This window comes from Pipistrellus kuhlii, unplaced genomic scaffold, assembly GCF_014108245.1.
Source record: "Pipistrellus kuhlii isolate mPipKuh1 unplaced genomic scaffold, mPipKuh1.p scaffold_m20_p_7, whole genome shotgun sequence".
In the NCBI taxonomy this organism is placed as follows: domain Eukaryota; kingdom Metazoa; phylum Chordata; class Mammalia; order Chiroptera; family Vespertilionidae; genus Pipistrellus; species Pipistrellus kuhlii.
The window spans coordinates 61,925,479-61,951,318 of record NW_023425573.1 but is presented as its reverse complement, the minus strand read 5'-3'; the positions used below and the strand labels follow the sequence as shown (position 1 = coordinate 61,951,318).

Genomic DNA, 25,840 nt, shown 5'->3' with positions numbered 1-25,840 from the left:
GGGAGACATTTTTGGTTGAGACAGTACTTGAGGCATGCAGCCCAAGTAAAAAAAAAAAACAAAAAACAAAAAACAAAAAACAAAAAACAAAAAAACACAAAAAAAAACACAGGACAGCAGAATTGAGAAAGAGTTTTCTTGTAGGTAATATTTTCCTTACTCTATTCTCTGGTACACACACACACACACACACACACACACACACACACACACACACACACCTATCTCATGCTGTCTTGGATGCCCAGGGTCATTCACTCAACAGATCCAATTCTCTGCCTTTCATGTCTTTCTCACATTGTCACCATTTTTGTTATCCCTGAGACATGACCTGATCTGACTATTCCATCAGGGCAGGCATTCTATGCATTCCATCTTTCCTCTCTTCCATTTCAATGGGAGACATCACAATTGATGATAACACTCTTTCCTATTGAGCCTTCAGGCACAAGCTCAATAAACCATAAAATGATAAACTCTAGGTAGGCACTACCTAGTGTAAGATTTAGTCAATATCCTAAAGTAAAGGTGGGATACTGCAGCACAGCAGGTGTGGCTCAGTGGTTTAGTGTGAACCCATGCACCAGGAGGTCTCTGTTCCATTTCCTGTTGGGGCCCTGGGTTGTGAGCTCAAAATTGATGATTCTTTCTCATCTTTGATATTTCTATCTCTCTCTCTTCCCTTCCTCTCTTGGCAATTAATAAAAAGATATTTCTTAAAAAACAGGTTACTACAGTAAATGGACTAATGAAAAGAGGTTTTTATTTTAAAAAATAATATATTTTAAAAATATTTAAAACATGCTTGTTAGCATTCAGTGCCAGAATGGAGGGGAGATACTGAGAATACATAATGGACAGTGGCAATAGAAGATGCACATGCCCAGTTAGCCCTGGAATGGTGGGTAGCAAATGAGCAAAAAAGGTGCTGAAAGAGTAACATCAAAATGAGTTCTGAATTTTTATTGGACATTATCCAGGCCACCAATGGCACAGAGGGATAGTTGGGAAAGAGAAATAAGGATAACATGGTGAGAGAGTAATAGGAAACATGGTAGGATGTGAGTCTCAGAGTTTTGCAAGAGCAATATTTTTTGAAAGGATAAGCTCAGGAAAGAGAGATCAATTAAATATTTTGAGGAATAAGTATTGTAATGCTTGTTCAAAATACATATATGAAGAGAGTATATCCAAGAAAAAGAATGTAAGCAACCACAACAAAATGACGTTTTTAATGCTATCTTTCCTGTATCATAGTTAGGTCTTTATGACTATTGGGGAATTTTGCGATGGTAGTATTTTCTTTTTAACACTCTTATCAAGGTTTTGTTAGTGATGATAAAAAAAAAAAAAGCCTTAAAGCACAAACTCAATGGAGTGTAATTTTAAAAGCATTTCCATATTTATCAAGTACTTACTTCACTACACACCTTACACAAGAGAGTAGATGACATTATTTAATTTATGGATTTATAAATACATCATCTGTGGGAATGTTGGCCATAAATCTAAAGCAGGCCACATGGTGAGGTCTAAGAACACTGGCTTTATTACATACAGTACAAAAACTTTTAAACAACATTAGATGATTGTTCCTGGATATATATTGATGTTTTACTGATAATTAGTGCCAGATTCTCTTTTAAAAATAGAATCTACTATTAATACAAGTTATCACTTTAAATGTGAATGAATAGTCTAGTCTTGACTTAACAAAGACCCAGAAAAATATAAATTTACTCTAAGGGCTCAAATATAATTCAAATCTTAGATAATAGTTTTGGCAATGCCTGGAAGGAGTTAAGAGCCATGATGAAGGAATTAAATGCTCTTTATTTAAAAATTCCAAGATGGTATCCAAAATTATAAATGCCTTTTAAATAATGTTTAATGTTTCAACAAATAGAAAATTAGGTTAACAGTTTGAGTTTGGGAAATATGAATATCAGCAAAAAAGCATTTTTTCATTTCTAAGATGTAGAAGAGATTAAAAACTCTACAATTTTGTATTAGGATATAACTATCAAATATATCAAAATTTTATATTCTGGTTTAGACATAGTAATCTGATTTTAACCTTTTTGCCTTTAAATTACTTTGTTAAGAATAATTCCAAGAGACTTAATGCAGCAATTTTTAACTAGGGTGCCACAAGAATTCTTAAGACATGTAATACCTAAGTATTTAGTCAGGAGCACTGATCTCTTTTCCCCAAGACTGTCAAGTAAATTTAAAAATGACAACAGTCAACATAGCAATAATCATTTGTTTTGAATGAATCAACATAAAACCTTTTTTTTTATCATATTGGCAAAAATATTTTGGGAGTGCTACAGAATTTTAGTAGTCAATTTATTTGAGCCATTGAGATAAAAAGATTGAAAAATTGATTTTTTTTACTAGATTTCTTCTAATTATCTCTTTTATAGATTAAAAAAGACAGTAAAATTTCAATGAGAACTTCAGTGCCTTCATATTTACTTATAAAAAATGTCATTACCATTCAATTGATTAGATACTACCATTATTTTTTAGCTGTTCAAGTAAAAGAAACTAGAGTTTGGAATTGTCTAAAATACAGACAATATATTTTTTATAATCATAATTTTATATTTTAAAAATCATAATATTTTTTTTTAAAATAAGCTTTTCTTTGTATTACATTATGTTTCACAGTAAAAATAACATTTTCCTGGATGCAAAAAATGTTTCACCTCAATAAATCCCCGTAATAGTTTAAAACTAACAAATTATAATTGCTTCTTCTGAGTTGAAATGAATATACCTTTGATATGAAGTTCCAAAAGCATTTTACAATTATGCAATTAGAAAATACTAAATAGATATTTCATTTCTTGTTTGTAAAGAATAAATGGCCACACAGTAGGAATAATAAAAAACAATGGGGATTATGTAGACATAAGTAATTTGGGTTTCTTCTTTGGGGAAATAAAAATAAATGCTTATATATAAAAATTTGAAGTTAACCACCTGGGGGCCTTATATTCCTAGTGCATTCTTTTATCTTTAGAAGAAAATGTTAATAAAAAATGTCTGGAGATAATAGTAATGGTGGCACAATGTGAATGTAGTTACTGCCACAGTATATTCATGTAATAGTAAATTGTGTTATGTATATTTTGCCATAATAGTCTTTAAAAGTAGATATTGGTTTCTGTAAATTTATACTTACATATAAATACTTAAATGTCTATGTAATCAAATAGGAATAAGCATTATTTCATAAATCATTCTAAAATACTATTTCAAGATCTCTACCTAGGAGAGATAAGAATAGTTAAAGAGTCTGGCTGGATGAATTTTCTTTTCTTTATGTTTATCTTATTTTTCTTAAGTTTTTAATTATCCCTATTAAGTTTATCCCAGAAATTTAATATATTAAAAAATCTGATTACTTCTAAAATACATTCTAATTTTAGGAGCGGGTAAATAAATGGAAATTGAGTCATTTGCTTTGCTTTTTAAGAATTATGGATATTTCTGAGTAGTGATGTATGCTGGCCCTTTTCAGTCTAACATATTTTTAAAGTTATGAATATATAAATAAGGCTAGCTTGGAAAAGTTTCTTTCTAAATTAACTTCTCTAAAATTGTACTGAATGATCATGTTGGCCAATCTGGAAAACGAGCAACAATTCTTCAATTATATTGTAGCTGATCCTCGTGAGAAGACTAGGCATTTCTCCCCATGTCTGTTTGTGTGATGCATGAAAGGAAGTTGCTGTTACATCTTGGCTCAGTGGCTCACCTCTCTGTCCCATCAGCTATTATCTGTGTCCCTCAGGAACATGTAACTCTTCTGTGTCTCTGTTTCTTCATCTGTTAGTAGGGATAATAGTATAAATTACTTCAATAATTTTGGAGGAGATTTAATGTGTTAAAGCTCTCTTAAAACAATTTGACAATGTGAAACACATCGTTAGCTCTTATAAATGGTATTTTCCATTATTTCTCATCACTAGTGTGAAAAATCTACTACTCTGTTACCTTCAAAATGAAGTCAGGAGAGTGAGTTATAGAATTTAATATTGCACTGAAAAAATAAGTAAATAATCATAAATAATCGCTGAGTTTTACTTGATTAATTGATATACACAGTGTCCCCCCAAAATGTATACACGTTAAAGGTGATAACTTGATATTTCTTTTCATATTTAACACATTGGAATTAGTAATTACTCAAAGTGTGTATACATTTTTGGGACACCATGTATGTGTACATTTACAAGGGAGTTAAAAATATTTAATTGTATCTAGTTCTAGGATGTGTGTTCTAATATTGTGTTTCCTTTTTATGCATCTTAAGTACAGTGAGGTAAAGAATAACTTCAAAATTTTCAAATTCACAAACATTTCTCTTTTCTTTCTATTCTTCTGGCTTCATTATTACTAACAAAGCTCTGTCTTTAGCCGAGACACCCTGCAATTAGCAACAATTAATTAACCTTACTGAAAAACAGCGTGTGTCTGATTTAAGCTCTATTTTTTTCCCCTCTTTTTCTTTTTCTCTCTCTGTGTCTGAAGAACTTAGGGTTTGGGAAGAAATTCAGCAAGCAGGAATTTCTTTTTCTTTTAATATATCTACCACAAATCCAATGAATATACACATTATTTTTCCTATAATTTCAAAAAACTTTGAAAAAAGTAATACTTATTTCTCTGTTTTCTGAATTGAGACTTTAAAGTATGCTTAAGATTTCCAAATTCACTGTTAGTTGGTGATTAGCACTGCTATTATTTTCAGGCAAAGTAAATATAATACTTTGTATTGGACTTTTATGATCTCAATAAACAAAAGAAAGGATTTGCATGCAAAGCAATGAATCCAATTTTAATCAAATATACATGTTATGTGAGTGGTCAACACAAAAGGAATTACTATTAATTTTTAGTCCTTAAGTTTCTTATTGCTCTGTTGATCAACTGTTCCAGAGTCAATCAGTTAAATGTCAATGATCAATTACACACACACACACACACACACACACACACACAGACACACACACACACTAGAGGTCTGGTGCACAAATTTGTGCATGGTTGGTGAGGAATCTGGAGCAGGACCGGATAGGGAGAGGGGCCTTGGTGGTTGGCTGACAGGCCCCGTCCTCTGGTCAAACTCAAACTCCCAGTCCAGGGGACAATTTGCATTTTGCATATCAGCTTTTTATTATATAGGATATATATATATATATATATATATATATATATATATATATATACACACACACATACACACACACACACACACACACACACACACACACACACACTATTTTTCTGACCATAAGACGCACTTTTTTTCCCCCAGAAGTGGGGGGAAAAAGTCCCTGCGTCTTATGGTCCAAATATAGCCTACACATATACTTTAAAAAAAAAGTTTTTTTACTTGCCCGGCTCTGTGTGGTCTCTGTGTGCTTGCCCGGCTCTAAAATGGTTCTAAATGCTGCTGTTTACTTTACAGGGTTGATTACATGTGTTTATGACTGTGATGTTGGGTTTTAATGCACATAAAATATTTTAGGACACTATTTGTTTCAGAATCTTTTTTTCTTCGTTTCCCTTCTCTAAAAACTGGTGCATCTTATGGTCCGAAAAATACAGTGTGTGTGTGTGTGTGTGTGTGTGTGTGTGTGTGTGTATATATATATATATATATATATATATATATATATATATGAAACTTAAAGGTGTAGAATCATCCCTGGTCTTAAAATTTAAGTGTACAAAATAAGAACTTGATCAAATGTATTAGTCCTGGCCAAATTCTAATGTTATAAATTAAGAGCGATGTAGTTATTAAATATTAGATGACTTTAAAAATAGACCACATCTAATAAGTTTTTCTCTGCTTGTTAATGAGTTATTGGTTCTATGTGTGTTTCACATGTTCTCTTTATTAGATCCCTGAAGCACTTGCTGTGTGATAGCTAAAAGCAGTGATTGGCAATATATATTTAGCAGTGTCTGTTAGTTCATAACATGTTGAATTCTAAGTATTACAAAAACCAGAATCTATTTATTTATGAATAATATTTACTAGAGGCCCACTGCACAAATTTGTGCACCTTGAAAGGAACTGTGGGCCCTGAGGATGCGGTGGGCATAGGGGCGGGTCTCAGCCCATGCTCCGTGCCTCTGTCTAGCCCCTCTCACCACAGCACCCCCTCCCACCATGGCACCACCTCCCACCACCGCTCCCATGTGCTGATGGCGCCAGCCCCACTTGCTTCTGCTGATAGCACAGAGTGATTGGTCCAGCGCCAGCAGCGGGTTTGAGTGGGGCCGGCATCATCAGCAGGTGCGAGCAATGGCTGTTGCCCTGATCACCCTTCAGGAGCAGGAGTGTGTGTGAGGGGGGGGGGGGGTGTGCAGAAGCCCTCAGGGGCGATTGGGGCTGGCAGCCACTGCTTGCGCTCACAGTGCCCAGGGATAGGGATCAGTGCTGGGCGCTGGCAATGGGTGTGAGCAAAGCCTCTGACACTGGCAGCCAGGTGTGGGCAGGACGTCACTGGCAGAGGGGGTGAGTGATGGCTGCCAGCCCTGACCTCCTCTCATGAGCATGGGGAGGTAGAGAAGCCTTGAGGGATGATCAAGGCTGGTTGCTGCCACTCACACCTGCTGATGGCACTGAGTAATCAGGACTGGTACCAGGCTCTGGAAGTGGGTATGAGTAGTGGCTCCTGTGCTGGCAACAAGTGCAAGTGCCAGGTGGGATCACGGGCATGGGAGCAAAGAACTTTCAGTAACCACCAGAATTTCAACCCAATGACAATGTCCAGAACCCTGCCTTGGTCTGGCGCCCCTGCTCACCTGCTCCACCATCCCGCAATGGCCAATGTCCATCATGATCCACGCTCTGCCACCTGCTGCCAATGCCTGCCATATTCCCTGTGCGCCCCCTGGTGGTCAGTGCACATCATAGCAAGCAGTTGTTGTTCTGTTGTTCGGTCTATTTGAATATTAGGGTTTTATATATACTAGAGACCCGATGCACAAAGATTCATGCAAAAATAGGCCTCCTTTCCCTTGGCTGCCAGCACAGGCTCCTCTCCAGCGCTCAGGACCCAGGCTGCTTTGCTCCAGCTGCCATCAGGCACGCAAGATCCGGGCTGCTTTGCTCTGGCCACTGCTCTCGGGCACCTGGGACTTGCACTGCTTCTCTCCAGCTGCTGCCAGTCACCCAGGACCCGGGCTGCTTTGCTCCAGCCACCACCACCACCCACCAGGAACTGGGCTGAGGTGGTCAATGCCACCTCATGGCAACTGGTGGTTTGGTTATTTTGGTTGTGACACCTCGTGGTCTTTTATTATTTAGAAAGATATATTAAGTATCCTTATAGGCATTATTCTGTGGCAATACTAGAGTTTGTAGAGATGGTCAAAATAGTTCTAACTTTACAGGTACATAACTGGCTTTCAGTTATGCTTTCAAGATGCAACAGATTGCCTATGTGCCCTAATGAATTCCTTCATCTCTTGGCTTAAAAGTTCCTTCACTTCAAAAATCTCCCAGGAAGGCTCTAGTATTCTTATTTAAATCTGATGTGTCTGCAATGGGCTCTGTCTTCCTCAGTAGGTGCTCATGGTTACAGCAGCCCCTTTTCCCTTGATTATAATCATGTAAGTTCACTGAGTTTTGTTAACATAAGATCACCTCTTAAAATTACACTCAATCACAAAAGAGCTTTCAAATTCTGAGACTCGACTCATTTGTCTCCAATCTGTTCTCCCACTTTGGGGCATTTTCTCATATTATCATTAATGTAACAGCTTTATAATTATCCAACAAGAATAAGCGACTACTGTATGTGCATTTCTACTAGATTCCTTGAATGAACAGGTCTAAAAATATATGTTAAAGAATTTATTTAAAAGTGTACTAAAATATTGTATTTTAAATATATTAAAAATAATTTCAGCCATTATCAGTCATCTTTTAATATCTATACTAAGAAACCTGATCTTTAAAAATAATAATTTGCAAAATTTGTTTTCTACTTCAATATATGTGAGCACCTTGCTCATCCCCCTTCTTTCTAAACACACCCCTGAACATTATTCTCATTCAGTTAAAAAAGAAAGTAGAATGACATCATTTAGCTCTTTCATTTTATATCCATTTTGCTGCCATTGGCCATATAATTAGTCAGTGACAAATGGTAATGTTTTGCATAACTGATACTTTAGTGATATTTTTGTTACAAAGACAATAACTTTACTCATATTTGTATGTTAATAAGTTCCATATTTTTCCCTCTGATGACTTCAAAATTTGGTATACTGAAATAATTCAATATCAGAGATGGAAGAATTGACGAGTCTTCCTAATAAAGAATGTAGCTATCAGTGTTTAAAACCGCAGAGTTATAATTCCAAACAATGTAGTAGGAGTTATGTGTTGGATAAGACAACAATTATGCCAATAAAATGAAAAGCAATGCTTTTTAAAATAGATGTATTTCAAAAAGCAATGTTTTATCTAAATGAATATAGTATTTTAACTATTAAGAGTACCATATAAGTTTGTGTGTACACATGTACTTATAATATTTTTAACTAGCTTACTGCCAATTGTACTAAGTTGGCTATTATTCTTTTAGACTCACATAATGATTTACTCAAAAATCTATTTAATAACAGCTCAGATAGGCTGTAATTTTCTATAATCAGTTTACCTGTACTTAAAGGTAAGTCAGTCAATATGTTCTTTCAAAGCTACCTTTCCAACATTGCAGATTTAGTGGTTCTTTCAGTATTCAGTACATTGGTGCCTGCCTGTCTTTCACTTCAGCATTACGGTTTTCAGGGTGAATGTTCTAATTTCTATGAAAGCTGCAAATTATTTGTTTGTGCTTGATTAGTCTTTGGGAGTTAACTTTCTCTTCCATTTAACAGTTTCAAATGAGAAATTTAACTTGCACAATATTTAGACCTTTTGATCACTATCTAAATGTATATGTTGCAAACTTTTATTCTTTCACTTTTCCCAATCAACCATGAAAAATATATATATATATATATACACACACACACACACACACACACACACACACACACATTTATGGGGTGTTTTACTGAAAATTAAATCTAAAACATTTCAACATCTAAAAAAAAATAAAAATAAAAAAATAAAAAAAATAAAACATTTCAACATCTAATATAACATGCTATGGCTAACATATTGTGACCACCTTTAACTAAATAGGACATACAATGTCCAGTTATTAGTAATAACTGGCACAAATCCTATGGCCTGTTTTATAACAGATTACAATTGTCTTAATGGAGCAAGTGTTTGTAGATCATAAACACTTCAGTATAAGCATGTTCAAATATTTCAAATTACTAGACAAATGCATGCACATGCATTTATGTACATCCACATTTATATTACTATTATACTTATAAAACCACCCTGTTTATTTACAGAGTTATAAACACATGCTCAACAGTCTGTATACATCACCTTTAATCAGTTGTCTCAATAAACATCCTGTTCCTTTAGATTTGAGAAAACACTTTAGAGTGCTTATATCACTTGACCTCACTCACATGGGTAGGAAAAATCAGAGGAAAGATTCAAACTCAGGTGACTATCTGAAAAGCCGACAGCTTTCGACCTCACCATGCTTCTCAGTGCAAGGTAGTCATGCAACTCCTGCCCCTACCACTTGATTTTTTGTACTGCTCACACCAAACTGGAGGAATTATTTATAGGGAAATAGAGAAAAACTTTCTATTGCACATACTGTATTCCTTTGCCATTATTTTAATAAATTTAGTTTCTCAAAATGCATGATTTCATATTTTCAAGGGAATATTTTCTATAGGAACTTTGGACTGAGCAGATGGAGAGATGAGAACTCTGAGAAGAAGAAAGCAATTATCCAAGCACCAATTCTGCGTATTCATGTCTTCCTTTCCCCGTTAATAAACATGGACCTTTTTCCCTAAGACCTTTTCCTTCCCCAGGTAAAGTTATTTTTAGAAAAAAGAAATACAGGGGCTCCTTATATAATTTTTATTTACATTTCTGTGATCTGATGTTTCAATTACTAGAAGAATATATAAAGAAAGGAAAGAAACACCATCACTATAGAAAACTTGAGTTGCTCCCTGTATATCCTTACAGCCTTATAGATATGGATTTTGCTCACTAAAACCTTGTGTGCTGCTTGACTTGGAGAATGAATGTTGTCTGTGGAATGCTGAGTTAATTAGGTTGAAGCCATTAATCCATTCTGTCATCCAATGGTTCCAGAAGATTCTGCAATGATATTTTACCTATATCCACTTCTTCTTTTGCCCTCAGTCCACACTGTTAAATGACTGGGGTCAATGCTCAGGACACTAGAGTTGTGAGAAAACTATCAAAGTAGGTTTCTTTGATTACTAAGAAGAATTGTTGCTAACAATTTCCTAAGTCATTCTTTTAATTTCAGCACATACAGTGCTGAGCTTGGGCAGTTAGTGTGGCTAGCACTCCATACACATTAAACATTTTATTTTTTAAAAAATCACATTAAAATTGTATTTTATTTATATTTAATCATTTTTATTTTAATAAAAAAACATTTCAAATTATAGATGTGTTTTTATGTATGCTCGTGTTCATATTTTAAGCTGTTGGCAATCTGTCAGAAAAATAGAAGCCATGCTAGAAATTCAAGGAGAATTTTAATAAATAGTTATTTAAAAGCTGTCTGAAAGGCTTAGAGTAAGAAAAAGAAATTGAGGGGGCCAGAGTACAACAGGAAACAAGGATCAGTCATCCACAGATCAGGAATCTGCTCCGGCTCCTGGGCCAGAAGCCAGGATTTGCTGCTTGCCTGATGGAATTGCAGGGACTCCACTGATCTGGCTGTTGGAAACACAGGGGGCCTATGAGCAGGAACCCAGGAGCCCCCATTCCTCAGACTGTGCCCAGACCACCTGGGACCTACTGAGGCCCTGCAACCACATCCAGTTGCTCTTGATCATCTGCTACTATTAGAGTTGTCACCAGGAGCAGAAAAAAATAAATAAATAAATGAGAAGAAGATATTCTTCTATCTCCCAATCTCCCAAAAAGTGATTCCAACTGGCAAAGCCTATCAGGAGGCTAGGAAAAGTATCCTGGGGAACATAGTTGCCAGCACAGAGGGAAACATGAAGCTGAGAGGCAAAAGAAAAGACTCAGCACCATTTATTGTATTTTTTTTCCTATAATTATACTAGAGGCCAGGTGCATGAAATTCATACACTGAGGGGGGCAGGGAATTCCTCAGCCTGGCCTGAGCCTTTTCACAGTCCGGGACCCCTTAGCAGATGCAGTAGAATGCCAAGCGGCAGGTGTCCAGAGAGGAGCCCCAATCAGGGGGGCCGGGCATGGCACTGTTCACGTTCATCCTGGCCCACTGAGCCTGATGCCACAGCATTCGGAGAGGCTCCTGATGTCCTGGCAGCTGTACTCGCCAGCTTTGAGCCTGCTTCTGGCTGAGCAGTGCTCCCCTGTGGGAGCGCACTGACCACCAGAGGGCAGCTCCTGCATTGAGTGTCTGCCCCTGGTGGTCAGTGTGAGTCATAGAGACTGGTCAGGGTTTTATTATATAAGATTTTATTCCTACCATTGATTCATTGAGATGATACTCACAAAGTGCTTTTGGCAGTGTTTTGCCCCTTATATAGATACACAAGAAATGTCAGTACCATAGGTGAAGGTCTTTCTAAAATCAACTTATATTTCTTGCCTTTGAGAACAAAGGACACAATATAATTTAACATTTTCTTTATGACTCAAGGTTGACTTTAGAATGTCAGTGTTTGCATGGGTCCTTAGCTTTCAATGACTTTTGAGATGCAAAATAATGCTTGTCCCAATGCTAAAGATTTCGTACTGCTATAATTTTAAGGTCAATGTCCTCTGCTTTCCTTTTTCTTTAACTTGCTGACAATCAACTATAACTCTATGCACTTTTCAGTGTACACCCATTTAATAATACCTTTATGCTTCCAATTTTTTACATTGACTTGTGTGTCAGGAACCAAGATAATCAAATTTTCTAAAGTCAGATTTTACAAAGAGGAAATCTAAGTGAAACGTTGGGTAGGAGATATTTCCATGGGCAAAGTATATTGGTATATCTGTTCAGAGACCATTTTCATCTATTCTGCTTTTCTTTATTTTTCAGAGTTGTGTTTGTTTTCAAAGTACCTTCCAGGCAGTTGAGATATTAATGTAATATTGGCCAGCTAGCTACAATAGGCTGATTCTGTGAATGGGCTGATATGTATTGTAAATCATTCATTTTATAAAATATTCCATAATTCAAAAAGTAAATAATTTCTCTTCATGAATACAATCATGGCCTCTTTTGCAAGTATACAAAATACTGCATTTTCTGGATTATTAAAAGAAGCTTAATAGAATCACACAAATATTTTTGTGCCTCATGTCTAGATCTTATATTAAATAAATATGTGTTTGCATATATGCATATATATATAATACACACACATATAGATAGCACATAGTTCTGTGTTGGAAGTGGAATGGATACTTTGGCACATCCCTCTGTTTCCCTACAATAGGACATATGACCTGGTACAATTAATTCTACACATATAAAAGTAACATATTTTATTTCTGGCTTCTATAATTTAGCCTTTTATTTGGATTGTCTTACACTTTTCTCTTATTACAAGTACTAAAAATAATTAGCACCCATTTATAATGATGGAGATGAAGTTTTCCTGACATCTCAAAGTTGCCTTTATTATGCTCTTATGGCAGCTAAATGAGCATTATAATATATACTATATATTATATATATGGTACTGAGGCACAGAATCATTTGGGCCAGAATAACATAGCTAATTAGTGACAGAATTGGGACAAAAGCTAAGTCTCTAGGAATCCATGTGTTCAAAAATTCTTGCAACACATCACAATGATAGTGAATTAGTATTCTATTGCTGCTCTAAAAAATGGCCACAAACATAGTGGCTTAAAACAACACAAATGTATGTCCTCGTAATATGGTAGTCCTAAGTCTGACACGGGTCTCACTGGTCCAAAATCAAGGTAGCTGCAGGACTAGTTCCCCTGGAAGGTCAAGAGGCAAATCTGTTTCCTTGCCTTTTTCAAATTCTACAGGCTTTCCACAGTACCTCTGCTCACGGCTGCCATCCTCCACCTTCAAAGCCAGGAATGGCTAGTTGAGCCCTCGGGGTGTATCACTCTGACCTCTTGTTAGTCCCATTTCCCTCTCTTCCTCTCTTCTATGTTTATGGATGCTTATGATTGGATAGGGCCCACCAGAATAATCCAAGATAATCTCTCTATTGTAAAGTCAGCTGATTGGCAAATCTGCCACAGTAATACCCCTTTGCCTTTTCACTGTCATAATGAGATTTTGGGATTACAACATGGACATTTTGGGGAGGTCATTATCCTGCCTGTCATAATCAGTGAAGGTAGTAATACATATTAATGCCCTCATTGTTTCATTTACTTGTCATTTATTTGTCATAAAATCCTTATCAGGAAAGAAGTAGTAGCTTTATTTTGTAGAAAAGGAAACATTTAACTTTCACTGGTAGAAATGTTTAAAACTTATAAATATAAAGTCTTAAAACTATTAAAGCTTTCATTCTGTAGAACATAATTAACTGAAATTTAAAAAAAAAAAAATTAGGGGAGGGGATCTATAAAAGTGCCTAAAGTGTGGGTTTAAAAAAGTTTCAGTTTTGTGGAAAAGAGAAAATAGAAAAATACTAATATAATTTAGATCCATAAAAACGTTATAACTGGATATTACTTTAAAATGGCTTTATATTCTATCTCAAATCTCTAAGACTTAGAAGTTGACGCTATAGTTAGGAATGAATTAATCAACACTGGCTCTTATAAATGGTTAGTTTTTGTAATAATTTCAACTATAAAATTGTGTCCCCAGACCTTCCCTCATATTACTTAGCTCTCTGAATTTGTTTTCACATCAATAAAGTTAATATATTTACCTTGTGAGGAAGTAGCTAGTATAAAAGAATAGCATGGCAAAATAATCTGGGGAAATTAGAAATGCTTGATAAATTTGAGCAATTGCTAACATTGATTATCACCAGCATTATTCCAAACTGCACAGGATGTAGTGCAGAATTGTCTGTTTAAAAAGCAAGGGAGGGGCATCACAGAACCATCCTCAGTTTCCTGCTCAAATCACAAATGTATACTATAATTACATTTAAATTTTTATATACTTCTTGTATTTAAATTTTCTTTTTCTTCCCTACAAACTAGTGAAACAAAATAAGAAAAACAATTTCTAAAATAATTTTCTCAACTAGTGAATTCCTTTAGTGCTTTGAAATACAAATTTTTAAAATTCAACTACTATTTAATGAATTTTATGGAGAAACAAAGGTGAGTCATGAGTAGATTCAACTCTTTAGCTGCATGCTGTCCTGACTAATGAACAATTTCTTCTCTTTGTAAGAAAAGCAAACCTACACTCAATGTGTCAAATTATGTAGGCTACTTAGAGTGTGTCATCTGCATAATATGAAGATGGTATCACTGACAGCCTTTCTCTGCACATGTCAGTGCTAGGAGGTCAGACCAGGGCCATGTGGTTGGGTGGGCTAAGAGGCCTGAGGCTCACTGTGTACTTGTTGAAATAAAATTAAATGTTAAAAGTTTGTGAATATCAGCTGCAATTATCAAAGAAATTTGGGCTAGAGGCATGTGTTTTGGTGATATTATGCTTCTAAAAGTATTTAAATCTGATATTTAAAATTTATTTTTCTCAAATTATCATAAATTTAAGGCTTCCAGTTGATTTAGAATCATAAAAAGATACAAAAACTTAAAGTTAACTTTTTAAAGAATATATGTTCATATGAATTATTTCCATAAATACTTTAATAATTTATGTAATTTTAAGAACCCCATTATTTCTCCCATAGTGTTGGCATAGATTAAATAATTTCATAAGTGTTTGTACACTTTTTATATGTGACCTATTTAGGGTTAGCTCCAAAGGTAAAGCTGTATACACTTTATAAGCTATGTAAATATCTAATCACTATGTTGCACACCTAAATCTTATATAATATTTTATATCAACTGTAATTTAAATGTTTTAGAAGAAATAGTGATAGTCCTAACTGGTTTGGCTCAGTAGATAGAGTGTCGGCCTGCGATTGAAGGGTCTTGGGTTCCATTCTGGTCATGGACACATGCCAGGGTTGTGGGCTAGATTCCCAGTAGGGGGCCTGCAAGAAGCAGCCAATCAATGATTCTATTTCATCATTGATGTTTCTATCTTTCTCTCTCTTGCTTCTTCTCTGAAATCAATAAATATATATATATTTTTTTTAATAAAAATGATATAAAATTTAAAAACTAGTTTGTTAATGGTATTTCATACCCTCTTATTTTGGAGTTTTTAACTATTGATGAGAAGTCTTATGTGGAATATGAATAGATTTTTCCACATCAAATTAAAGCAAAAATATTTTCATTAATATAGAATTAATAGCTAAGAGTATCATTAATAATCATAAGAACTAATTCTATGCCTTACACACACATTATTTCTATTGACTGTAATATTTATCTTTTTCAAATTTTACTTAGAAATACTTGTTTAAGGTCAACTCTTCAGAGTTTCTTTAATTAATTAATTAAACTAGTCTTCCTTGTATCTGGTTTAAGTCAGTGAGAAGTTCTAGATTAAAGTTACAGAAATTCTCAAACTTTGGAAATTATACACACGGGGTTTCACGCACATGCACTCAAATGCACTGGATTTAAGGCCCTGGATTAACTTAAAGATTTAAGGACATGGATTTTGTATAATAATAATGTATTTCCATGAAGGAGATATCTGTGTACTAAAAGTGAAAATGAATAGTAGAATTGTTGACCTGAAGGCATTATTAGCCCCAATGATTCATCATTCAGGATGTTCCTTGCATTAATAGTGTTATCGTCACCTTTAACTTGTAGGCATTGATATGAGGCATCTATTGACATGAGCTGGGGATATCCTATTCTCTGGTCTCATATAGTTGAGCCACACTGGGCCAATATTTCCACTTACTTCTCACAACAACAGTGAGGTAGTTATTGTCAATATTTTGAAGAAACACTGCACCCTGCAAACTTCAAAGAACTACAAGATAATAACAAGATGATAAAAACCAATGCATGAAGGATAAGATTAATATGGATCAGACTCAGTGCTTTAGAATGATATATGCAATATTACAAAATTAACAATTAGGAGAAGACAATTAAAATAGAATATGTATTTCAAACAGGCTCTGAGGTGATGTCACTGCCAATATCATCTAAATACATTAATTTTGGCTATATTTATCCATTAACAGTACTAAGCTCTGTACTTTAAAAAATTAATTTAACCATCAGAGGACAACTTTGTAGTAATACTATTATTATTCCTATTTTACATTAAAGAAATTGATGCAGAGAAAAATTAAAGAACTAGCCCCAAATTCACCCAAATATTAAGTGAGAAAATTAGAATTAGAGCTAAATTTGGTTTAGCTCCAATGGCATAATTTTAACTATATCACCTGTCCCTGGTAGATACATCTGCATAATCACCTCTCCTTATCCTCATTGAGCATTAGGGCTGTTGCCTGCTTGTTAGCAATTCTGTTCTTCAATTTAAAAGAAAAATGCAAAGTAGTAAATATTTACTGAGCATCAGAGTGTCAAGCAGAGAGTTTTGCAAAGTGCAATAAGAAGCCACCAACAGTGGTTTGCTTCACAGCCCCTGCTTAGTAATTGTTTGTTCATTGATTAGTAAGCATGCTACTCAATGGGTGGCTAGCAAAAACACCCTTGCAAACACACAAGAAAGTTAAGGATAAATTGCCATGCACATTCACAAAGACAGAAATAGTGACATAAGTTCAGATTTTTTTCTTGAAATGCAGCTGTCTATTGGATACACTTTACGACGTAATCACTAGTCTAGAAGTATGAAACCTTTACACTTTCAGGAATATTTCTAATATGCACATTGACTTCATGTACTATGGATGGTTTTATAATCACGTTATGCTACCATTTAAACTTCATACCAACTTTGGGTGAAAAGGAGAGAAATGCATGACAAACATACTCTCAAATTAGGAATTTGAGCCCAGGTTCTGACAGCTCAGTATGCTGAAAATGGTGGGGTACATTTTCAAAGCAGCATGCTCTAATTTTGCCATGCAGCTCATGTTTATTTTAATGGTAGTTGCACAGTGAAATCACTACAAAACATTCAGAACACTTACCCAACTGTGTCTACCACAGGAAAGGGAACATTAATTAAACTGAAAAAGGAAATTATTGCTTAACCTTAGCCAAAAGGATGTTCTACCATTTTGCTTAATTTATAATGCTTAAGCTTTAATAAAATAAATAGGAAGCAACATAAAAAAAGATGTTTAAAAATGTAATTCTATATGACATGTGTTGTGATTCAAACAGCAGTGTATCTCAGGACATTAAATAACAGTATTGATCTATAAACCTATTAGTCTTTGTTCTTTAACAGTCAAGAATTCTAATTAGTCATAACCATATTAATTACATTATTGAAAACCCAGTGGAACAAAATTAGGAGAGTTTTACCTCATCGAAGCGTCTCTTTCCTCAGAAACTATTAACATCACATCACAAACAAAATATGTTAATTTCACACTGGATTTAAAAAATAGGTAGGACCACATCTCCAAATTAATGATTCATAAAATCATTTGCAGCAATTAGCCTATCAGGAAAAATGCTGGTAGCTCTTTTATCACTGTGTAGTGTGATACTATCAATTTAAAGTCTATCTTGTAAGGGAGATATATAGATATGTAATTACTAGAGGCCCAGTTCATGGAATCCGTGTATGGTTGGCGGGGGGGGGGGGGGGGGGGGGGGGGAGCCCTCAGCACAGCCTGAACCCTCTTGCAATCAGGACTTTTCAGGAATGTCTGACTGCTGATTTAAGCCCGATCCGCGGCAGGACTGGGCCTAACCTGACATCCAGACATCCCTCTTGCAATCTGAGACCACTGGCTCCTAACTGCTCGCCTGCCTGCCTGATCACCCCTAACCACCAGGGCCAGCTAGGGTGAGGGGCCGTGGTGTTCTATTCTCTGGTCATTCTACCATTTCAGTTGATGGATTTTTATTATATAGGATTTTATTATATAGGAGAGTATATATATATATTAGATGTCCAGTGCACAAAATTAATCTACTGGGAGGGGGATTCCCTCAGTCCGGCTGCACCCTCTCACAGTCCAGGACCCCTCAGCGGATGTCTAATTGCCAGCTTAGGCCCGCTCCCCCCGGGCCTAAGCCGGCAGTCGGACATCCCTCTCACAGTCCAGGAGCCCTTGCTCCTTACTGCCCACCTGTTTGCTGTTGCTAACTGCTCAGCTCACTGCTCCTTAGCACTGCCGCAGAGGCAGGGAAGGGTCCCACCACCGCTGCTGCACTCACCAGCTATGAGCCTGGCTTCTGACTGAGCAGCACTCCCCCTATGGGAGCACATTGACCACCAGGGGGCAGCTCCTGCATTGAGCATCTGCCACCTGGTGGTCAGTGCACATCATAGTGACCAGTTATTCCTTCATTTGACTAATTTGCATATTAGCCGTTTATTATATAGGCTAATTCACTAAGGCCTGCCAGGTTTTTAGGATTTGCCTTCCCATGTACAACTATAAGTGTCAAAATATGAGGTAACATTCAGGCAGGAATTTTCTAAACCTCTTTCATCTACCTGGGCCTAATTATGAGACCTGTGGTGATAGTAAGAGTTCCATTGCTATATGTGAAGTATATTTCACACAATGTGTATGCATTGCAATGCCCAGGCAAAGCAAAAGGGGGAAGTGGGGGTAGGAGGGAGACAGAGAGATGCCGTAGGCAGCAGGTAACAGATGTTCTTCCAGCCACTCTTTGTCAGGAAGCAGTGAAATCTCTGTCTGAATTTTATCTTGACACTTAAAGAAATGATCGTGTCTTTGTACTTTAGTTGCACTCTAATGAGAATGTGAACATGCTTGCAGATTTTAACTCACAAGTCCCACAGCACCTTTCTTTTGAAAGCAAGTGATAAACATCTTTTAATTCAGAGGATTATAGAGTATATCAAAGGCTATCATGCATTTTCATGGCAATAAAAACACAAATAGTCTTTTTCGCTTTCTCTATGGGCATCTAACATGTCATTGAATGGCACTAGGCCTTGGACACGGGGCAGAATGAAAGGCCCTCTACAAAGTGTTAGTATAAATTGTTTAATACACATGCATGGTCATGCCAATATACAGTCTAACTCTGTGCTTCCAAAAACCAGACAGAACTGTATATGGATGATGTCTGGACCCATGCAAGGATCAAGTAATTTTAAAAGGAAGATAACTTGAAAACAAAAGAATACAAATCAACCAGGATGATATGTTACAAGAGAACCAGTTAACATTTTGCTAACAAGCATAACCAGGTAATCCCTGTTCTGCCTCTATACAATATTAACTTGGGCAATAAGTTATTAATACTTTTCTGGGTCTCCATTTGTTTATATTTTGAACATATCAATATTACCAAATTAGAGATGCAATATAATGACTTACTACGGTCATAGTCTTTGGCAAGTAATTTAACGCTGGAAAACTCACCTTTCCACCTATGAAGGAATATGGAAATGGCAATCATCATTCCCACATCATTAGATTTCTCTGAGAATTAAGAGTTATTTTATACAAAAGACTGGTACCTACAGCAATTAGTATCATTATTGTCATAGTTAACTGAGTGTTTAAAAGCATACTAATTTTTATGGCATTTTGAAACAAAAATGAATGTATTTCTTTTTTTAGCTTTATTGATCTTATAATTAACAAATAAAGCGATATTTAGAATATACATCTTGACAATTTGACATGTGTATACACTGTGCAAAGATCCTCTCCCCCCCGCCCAGCCCCCATATAGTTCCAGAACCTCACATATTTATCCGTTTCATTTGTTAGGTGAGAACTTTTAAGTTATACCATCTTAGAATACATTTATTTCTAAAGCTTAATAAAATAAATACTACTATGTTAAAAACATGTTTGGAATATAATATGTTCAAGTCAAGTAATTTTTCCCCTTTACAATACCCAACAACTTTGTTGTTGTTAATCCTCACCTGAGGATATTTTTTCTATTGATTTTTTTAGAAAAAATGGAAGAGAGAGGAGAGAGACAAAGAGAGAAAGAGTGAGGAAGACTGAGAGAAACATCAATGTGAGAGAGACACATAAATTGGTTGTCTCTGCACCCACCCAGCATGGGGCCTGGGATGGAATATGCAACCCAGGTATGTTCCCTTGACTGGGAATCAAACCCAAGACCCTTCACTGTACCTGCTGACACTCCAACCGCTGAGCTATATTTCCCAGAGCTATCCAACAGCTTATATGCACTATAATTATCCAAGAGGGAAATGCAGCAATGTACAGTTACCCCTAAAATGCTTGGCCACAGAATCTTTATTTCAGAGAACAATTTATAGGAAGAACCTTGTGACAAAGACATTCTGAAAATTACTGAAGATGATCTCGGAGCTAACTGGGGTTTAGGATATTGCGATTTCAAGTCTTTTACATGAAACACTTTTCAGAACACTATTTCCTTGGCTCCCTTTTAGAATAAGTAGAAATAAAGTGAGGGGACTGGTACTTAGAACAGTTTTAAGGAAGACTTAGCCACCAGCTATGGTTTCCCTGCATTAATTTCCTACATGGCATTTAGGGTTTGTCAAGGATGATTTTTTTCCAAGTTTCCATCTACATTTTCTGGAACTCAGATTCCTGGCTGAGGAATGGAGACTTAACCCTTGCAATTTACTGAATTGTGAATCATGAATGAAGCGCATGGATTACCTTACCAAATAGTGATGCATAGCAGTAATTTGATCAGTTATTATAGCAATCAAAAGTCTTTCTTTTTCCTCTTAGCTTGTCTTAATTTCTTAAAATATACTATAATTAAACAAATGTTTAGAATTACTTAGAACTGATTATTATTTAAATTTAATATAGAGTCACAAGTTTCAAATATCACTTGCTTAAACTCTTTGGTACAGCAATAAACCCTACCAGGGCTTCAAACAGCAATTCCTTAAATTGGTTCCACACTTTTTCCCCAAGTCATAATTTGAATTTTTAGCTTTCTATTTACTTCTTTACAATTTAAGTACATCAGTAGCTATTATAATACAACCTCTCTCATTAATAACCTGCCTTCTTGTGGCACTATTTTGTAAATACAATGAATTTTTCATTCTGACCTGGGATAATTGTTCATCGCAAGATACTGTGATCAGGATAGAACTTTCTTATAAGTAGGTATTGTTATCTATGTTCTAAAAATTGAGGAAATTGAAGCTATGAAATGTTAAAAAAGAAAAAAACTGATCAGAGCTTATTTCCTGCTAAGCTATAGATCCTTCAATTCAACTAAATATTTCCAATAATTCTATTAGTAGATATTATGCTCATGTACAGACAAGTAATTAAAGTACAGAAGTTACTTATCTACAGTCACATAGCTAACAAGTTCTGAGGTGAGAATTTAAACTTTGGCCATGTGATTAGAAAGACACATACTTAATTACATGACTGTGCGATATCTCTCAGCTCTAAATAACAATTTTCCAATCCTGAGGCAACTAATAAGTCATTTACTTGCAAAATCCTATATAATAAACACCTAATATGCAAATAGACCGAGCAACAAGACAACTGGAACAATGGCACAACCAGTGGCTGTTACGTGCACTGACCACAAGGAGATGCGTGCACAGAACATGGTGGGCATCGGCCACAGCAGGATGGTGGAGCAGGTGAGGAGGATGCCAGACCAAGGCAGGGTGCTGGTTGCCATCATCAGGGCAAGCTTCTGGTTGTTACTAAAAATTATTTGCTTCCGCATGCTGTGGTCCCACCAGGCGCTCACACCCACTGCCACTGCTGGCCTCGCTTGCACCCACAGTCGGCACCAGAGCTGCTATTTGCATCTGCTGCCGTTGCTGGGCACCAGTCCTGATCGCTCTGCGCCATCAATGGGTGCCAGTGGTGGCTACTAGCCCCAATTGCCCCTGAGGGCTTCTCCACTTCCCTTTGCTCCTGAGGGGTGAAGCAATCAGGGCATCAGTCACTGCTCACACCTACTGACTGCATCGGCCCCAGTAGCTCTGGTCAGTGGGTACAAGCCAGGCTGGCACTGTTAGCACATGGAAGCAGTGAGAGAGGTGATGAGAGAGGGCTGCAGGCATACAAGGAACTGGGGGTGGGGGGAGAGAGATCACGTTGCAGGAGAGGCCAGGTGGGGGCATGGAGGAAAGAACAAGACCCGCCCCTGTGCCTACTGCAGCCTTGGGGCCCACAGTTCCTTTTAAGATGCACGAATTCGTGCACTGGGCCCCAGTATAATAATAAAACAAACATTCTTAAGTGGTCACTTGACCCAATTTTTTAAGTCCCTCAGCCATGATCCATGTGTAGTTTCAATACAGTCAGTGAACAATAAATACCACATAATCTCACTCATTTGTGGAATATAAAGAACATTACAAACTGATGAACAAAAATAGATATAGAGGCAAAGAAATATCAGATTGTCAAAGTACAGTGGGAGGCAGGGGAGGGTTGAGGGAGGAGTAAGAGACCAACCAAAGGACTTGTATGCATGCATATAAGGATAAAGCAATGGACACAGACACTGGGAGGGAGGAAGCGAGTTCGTATGTCGGGAAAGGGGGGTAGGGGAGGCCAGGGGGAGGTCAATGGGGAATAAAAAGAGGCATATGTACTACTATTGGTAACATTTTAAAAAAAAATAATAATTTTTTTTTTAAAAATCAATGATCAAAAATGTTATTAATGAACATCTACACTATTGGTATAATGTGGAGAAAATCATGCAGGAGACAATGAGTTGGCATGTGAGACAACATTAGAACTTTTATTTTAGAATAAAATAATTTGATCATTTTAACATTTATATTTTCTGGGTTTTATGATCCTCATATCAATATAGCATGCACTTATATGACTTAGAAATTAATATAACTACATTGAGGTGCATGCTCATAATTATTCCTATTAAATGATGAGATTCACAATCAAAAATGTTTTGACATAGCTGAACTAGTATACTATAATATAAGAATGCCATTCTGATAATAAGATATTTTCTAATTAGAGAAACTACACAAGAAAAAAAATAGCACATTTAGCACTTATTTAATATTTATACATAGTCTGCACTGCATCAGACACTGCCCCAAGTATAAGAGTACATTAGTAAATAAACAAAGTTTCCTTACAACAGATAGACCATGCCCACTTCATAATATAACATGTGATGAGTGCTATAGAAAGAAACAGAAGAGCAGGGCAAGGATGGTTAGAGGCAGGTTCCAGTAGTAACAATTGTTCATTGCATGACACATGATAATTGTGATGAGACAAAACAATGTGTAGCAATTCCAGGACAGAAAATCAATGTCTGGGCAAGAAGAGTAAAAAGTAGGCAAACATAAGATAACCAATAATGATCAATGACTTTGCAAAACTCCCCTCCCTGTTGTGTGGACCAAATGTGTAACTTACTTCTAACCCAGAGGGTATGGTAAAAGTGAAGGGATGTTGTACATGCAATTGAAGTCCCTAATCTTTAAGATAATGTTAATGGAAAGGTAGGTATCCTAGGTGGGCCAAATCAAATTAGGTGAGCCCTTTATCTTTGAGTGAAAGATTTGAAGCAGCAGAGATTCCATCTCCATTGCTGACTTTTAAGAAGCAAGATTCTGTGAAATCACAGCTGCAAAGAAATTAATTCTGCCAACCACCCAAGAGAGGACACAATCAGAAGCCTCTCAAAGGATACACTGCCTGGCCAACATCTTCATCTCATCCTGTGAGACCATGAGCAGAGCATCCAACTAATCTGTGCTTGACTTACTCACTCACAGAAAAACGTGAGCTCTAAATGTGTATTGTTTGGGATCGATAAGTTTGTTGTAATTTGTTATAAGCAATAAAATAAGTAATTCATTAGTAATCAGATGAGACAAAAGTCTGACTGAGTAACGGGGCAGTTTGGTGCAATTAGACAAAGGCATGTCCCATAGAGGATATGCAGTCTTGTGGGCTGAAGCTTAAGGAGAGCACAATGGTTTTCTGCCAAGTAGAAAAGGCGACCACCCCAATGAGTGGACGTAGCCCTGTTCCAGGGGACATAACTTAGTGACATCACCGCTAACACTGCATCGGCTGCTCCTCTGAACAAACAGAAGCAATCATCAGGGTAAGGTTCAGTAGAATGAGGGACCAGCTAAGGAGAAGTAGATGAAAACTGCATTTCAGAAGAGTGTCCAAAGGCAACAAAATACACATGGCAAAACAATAAAATGTAGGCAGCATGTAATGTTAGAGTGAAATATTAGAATATACTATCTAACCCTGGTCAGATATGTGACCTAACCGTGACTTCTGTGGTCTCTGCCATTTGCCACTTAGCAATGCACTTGGCATTCTTTAAGCTATCACTTGCAGAGGACAACATAGTGGTTTTATGACACAGTCTATTTATGAACAGTGGCTCTGGAGGCAGAAGGGTTAGCCCAAATCCCTCCTCTGCCACCTTTTATGTTGCCTTCACCTTTTAGAGTCTTCGTTTCCTCTATTGGAAAATAAGGCCAATAGCATATAATAGTCACTTAATTGTTACAAGGAACCTGTGGTATAAGGAATGCAATTTGCACTCTTCTCTAGCATATAACAAGGGACTATTTAATAATAGCTATTATTCTCCAAGGTCATGTGGCTGTTAGGTGGCAGGAAAAAGGTTTATAATTTATATCCTGCAGAGAGGCTGGAGAAAAGAAAGTTGGAAAGGAATTTGTAGGACTCAAAAACTGAATCAAAAGCCATAGAAATGGAGGAAATATGGTGAAACAGAAGCAAGTGACTAAAGAAGTATGGGGTCTGAGAACAAGGATTAACCAAAGGCAGTTCTATGATTATATATATATATTATTGATTTTTTACAGAGAGGAAGAGAAAGAGATAGAGAGTTAGAAACATAGATGAGAGAGAAACATCGACCAGCTGCCTCCTGCATACCCCCCACTAGGGATGTGCCTACAACCAAGGTACATGCCCTTAACAGAAATCGAACCAGGGACCTTTCAGTCCGCAGGCAGAAGCTCTATCCATTGAGCCAGACCGGTTTCAGCAGTTCTATGATTTTAATTCTAGAGCAATATGAGATAAAATTCCTAATGTTATGGGAAATGTAATAAGGTTAGCATAGGAGAGGAGAAGGTAGATGTGAAATGACCAGGAAAAATATATTTTTTACATATATATATTGTGCAGATGACTAGATTCAAAGAGTTACAATTAGCTATTGAAAAATACAAAGCTACAAAAGAATTTAAGAAAGACAATTGCATTTTTAAATAATATAAGAAGCTAACAATTTAGCCTCTTATGAAAAATTGACTAGCAATAGTTTTGCAGTATACTGGGTATTTTCAGGGAGGAGAAAATTGGGTTATTAAATGACAGTTTTCTCTTAAGCCCTACAGATTGTGTTCTATTACCAGTTGATACTTTCAAGTTATTCTATTTTTACTGGCAGTACACCTCACATGAATAACACAGGAGGCATCCTAGTTTTCACATGAACTGGTTGCCTGACTTTACAATCTTTAATGCAGATCAAGTTACTCTAAGAAAATAAAAGTGGTTATAA

The 25,840-nt window shown here is 36.3% G+C and overlaps 1 protein-coding gene and 1 long non-coding RNA gene across 2 annotated transcripts in view; both read right to left on the bottom strand.

The window, feature by feature from the left end:
* Positions 1 to 25,840, bottom strand: part of LRP1B (LDL receptor related protein 1B) — a 1,573,107-nt gene that overhangs the window by 1,419,408 nt on the left and 127,859 nt on the right. The window lies entirely within an intron of this gene.
* On the bottom strand, positions 20,275 to 24,376 carry LOC123651620. Its single transcript, XR_006740448.1, has 2 exons — positions 24,347 to 24,376; positions 20,275 to 20,433 (listed from the first exon to the last, which is right to left on the bottom strand). It is a non-coding gene; the product is annotated as an uncharacterized LOC123651620 (long non-coding RNA).